The sequence below is a fragment of the Geotrypetes seraphini genome, chromosome 9, assembly GCF_902459505.1.
Source record: "Geotrypetes seraphini chromosome 9, aGeoSer1.1, whole genome shotgun sequence".
Taxonomy (NCBI): domain Eukaryota; kingdom Metazoa; phylum Chordata; class Amphibia; order Gymnophiona; family Dermophiidae; genus Geotrypetes; species Geotrypetes seraphini.
In genome coordinates this window covers 4,878,169-4,881,813 of record NC_047092.1, presented here as the reverse complement: position 1 = coordinate 4,881,813, position 3,645 = coordinate 4,878,169, and the positions used below count along the sequence as shown (strand labels likewise).

At 46.4% G+C, this 3,645-nt stretch overlaps 1 protein-coding gene across 5 annotated transcripts in view; it reads right to left on the bottom strand.

Moving 5' to 3' along the window:
• The window catches only part of FRMD4A (FERM domain containing 4A), a 608,938-nt gene that overhangs the window by 43,370 nt on the left and 561,923 nt on the right, over positions 1 to 3,645 (bottom strand). The window lies entirely within an intron of this gene.

Below are 3,645 nucleotides of genomic sequence, written 5' to 3'. Positions count from 1 at the left end.
CCGCTGCTGGGTCAGACCACTGGTCCATCATGCCCGGCGGTCCTAATTGAGACTAGCCCTACCAGCATACGTCCTTGTTCACCAGGAACTTGATTAACTTTGTCTTGAATCCTTGGAAGGTGTTTTCCCCTATGACAGACTCCGGAAGAGCGTTCCAGTTTTCCACCACTCTCTGGGTGAAGAAGAACTTCCTTATGTTTGTACGAATTTATCCCCTTTTAGCTTTAGAGAGTGCCATCTCGTTCTCCATACCTTAGACAGGGTGAACAACCTGTCTTTCTCTACTAAGTCTATTCCCTTCAGAATTCTGAACGCTTCGATCAAGTCCCCTCTTAATCTCTGTTCAAGGGAGAAGAGGCCCAGTTTCTCTAATCTTTCACTATACGGCAGCTCCTCCAACCCCTTGACCAACTTAGTGGCTCTTCTCTGGACCCTTTCGAGTAATATCATGTCCTTCTTCATGTACAGCGACAACTGCTTGCCCTGGATCGGTAGCATGGAATGTTGCTACTCTTTGAGATTCTAGAATCTGGTTACTCTTTGGGATTCCAGAATCTTGTTACTCTTTGAGATTCCAGAATCTTGCTACTCTTTGGGATTCCGGAATCTTGCTACTCTTTGGGATTCCAGAATCTTGCTACTCTTTGGGATTCCAGAATCTTGTTACTCTTTGGGATTCTAGAATCTTGTTACTCTTTGGGATTCTAGAATCTTGATATTTTTTGTGATTCTGTAGGGAATGTTGCCACTCTTTGATATTCTAGAATCTTGTTACTCTTTGGGATTCCGGAATCTTGCTATTCCTTGAGATTCTATATGGAATATTGCTACACCTTGGGTTATGGCCAGGTACTAGTGACCTGGATTGGCCACTGTGAGAACGGGCTACTGGGCTTGATGGACCATTGGTCTGACCCAGTAAGGCTATTCTTATGTTCTTACCTTCTTCCAAACGGTAGCGTCGCGGCAGCAATCTAAACAAACTGCTTCGTGCCCTCTACCGCTGGGGCCTTTCTCTGCCGCATCACTGATGATGTCATCAGCAACGCCCCATAGGTAGAAGGCCCGAAGCAGTCCTTTTAGATTGCTGCCGCGACGCTGCCATTTGGAAGAAGGTCATGGTATGTCGGTCTCGCGGTCGGCGTGGGGAGGGAGCGAAGGATGGGTCGGCAGGGGTTTGGCTGTGCGGTGGGGGGGAATAGAAAGATGCTGTGGGTTTGTGATTGGGCATTGTTCCCACGAAAATAAGACCTAGTGGAATTTTTGTGCCCCAAATTAATATAAGACAGTGTCTTATTTTCGGGGAAACACGGTATGAGCATATTTTGATGTTTCAAGTTTAATAAAAGTTTGATATACCGTCTATCATACTTCTAGGCGGTTTTACATTGTAAAACAATTAAATAATTCAAATGATTAAACAAGAAAATCAGTAATAATAATAATTTTTTAAAAAGGGGTCGACGAACAAGAGACTAACAGGACTAACTGGACCATAAAGGCTAGGGAGGTAGGAAATCTATCTTAAAATGGAAGGGGATTCTCCTCTGAAAGCCGGAGCAAGAAGGGGTCGATTTAAAGAGAAATGTTTTAGGGTTTCCTTTTAAGTTTTCCATGGCGCTTTCGTGGGTAATGGATTCCTGAGTCGGGGCAGTAATTGCAAAATCCATTGTACGTGTGGTGCTCAAGATACGAAGTGATGGAATGGCGAGTGAATTTTGAGGCTGGGATCTGAGTATTCTGGACCGAAAATATTGGTTAGGAAATCTGGTTGATTGCTATGAATCACTTTGAAAGTTAAGAGTATGATTTTATTGGTTATTCTACGTCAGGGGTGTCAAAGTCCCTCCTCGAGGGCCGCAATCCAGTCAGGATTTCCCCAATGAATATGCATGAGATCTATTAGCATACAATGAAAGAAGTACATGCAAATAGAGCTCATGCATATTCTTTGGGGAAATCCTGAAAACCCGACTGGATTGCGGCCCTCGAGGAGGGACTTTGACACCCCTGTGGTATGGGGAGCCAGTGTGCTTTTATGAGAGTGACATAAGGACAGAGAAACAGAGCACGTGAGGCTGGTTCTGATTTGGGGCCACAGAGGCGTCTGTTCTAACCAGAAGCATTTGTACAAGACGCTCAGGCCCTGATTCTACAAAGTGCGTCCCGATTTTAGGCAGCTGTAGGCATCCAATCGGGATGCACGTTTTAAAAAAAAATGCTCCCCAGGCAGGCCGCCTATATTGAAGGCGCCTCCGGGAGCCTAGGGAGGTCCGCAAGACGCCTAAGCTCGCCTAAGAGCCTTAGGCGAACCTAGGCGGCCCTACGCGTCTCCCTAGTAGAGGAAGAGACGCTTACAATGTAGGCCAACAAAATGCTGGTCTACATTGTGAGTAGATGCGGCCGCTATACTTATTGCGGCAAGGGATCTCTCTGCCGCTATAAGTATAGCGGGCCGCAGACGCCTGTCCGATTGCCGGCAAGAGGGTGCCCAAACCCTCCTGCCAGAAGATGCTCCCCCCCCCCGACACTACCGATCGCTGGCAGGAAGGTGCCCAATCCCTCCTGCCCGAAGACGTACCCCCTCCGCACCCACCCACCCCTGCGCTAACAGCCCCCAAACCTCCACCCCACCAAACTAACCTTTTCTTTTGGCCAGACGGATCTTGCCCATCCAGCTGGCAGGCCTGCCTCGTCGAAATGAGGCGGGCCCGCCCCTTCCCGGCCCATCCCACCCAAGCCTAAGGCCTGATTGGCCCAGGCTCTAGAAGCCTGGACCAATCAGGCCTAAGGCATAGCGGGTCCGCCCATCCCCACTAAGTCTAAGGCCTGATTGGCCCAGGCGCCTCTCCCGGGCGTCCTATACAGAATCAGGGCCTCACTGTCTTCCTATTAGACACAGAATTACATACAAAATCCAATCAACAAATACGCCTGTTTTTCTCAATAGACTTCTTCCATACACTCCTTCTAGATTCTTAAGGTCAAATGAACAACACCTATTATCAATTCCATCCTTAAAAATGATCACTGAGATCTTTAGAGTTAGACTCCTCAACTCTGGAATGCCTTACCCCTCTATCCCAGGGAAGAGACCATTCTAGATAGGTTTTGAGGCAGCCTTTAAATCTTTCTTTTCAAGGATGCATTTGATATTTACATTACATTACATTAGTGATTTCTAGTCCGTCGTTACCTTGCGGTTCAAAGCGGATTACATATGAATTGTCAGGACATAAGGAGTGGTCTGTATATTTTCCAGTTTGCTAAGGAATGGAGCGTATTGCAAGTGATGTTTGAGGTGGATCTAGGTGTGTTAGTTTGGTTTTATGTATTTTTTGAATAGTAGGGTTTTTGTTTCTTTTTTGAAGGCTTTGTAGTCTGCAGTAGAAGTCAGTAGATTGGAGAGTTGGTGGTCCAGCTTTGCTGCTCGAGTGGCCAGGAGGTTGTCGTCCTGCTTTTTCCGTTTCACGTTTTTGGTTGGAGGGTGCGTGAATGGTGCGTGGATTCTCCTGTGTCTGGTTGAGGTGGATTGATTTTGTCGACTGGGCTGTCTCCATTTATGGCTTTGAATAGTAGGCAATTAAAAAAATAAAAATAAGAAAAAAATCCCTGTTTTAGCAATCCTTTTTAAAAACTATTTTA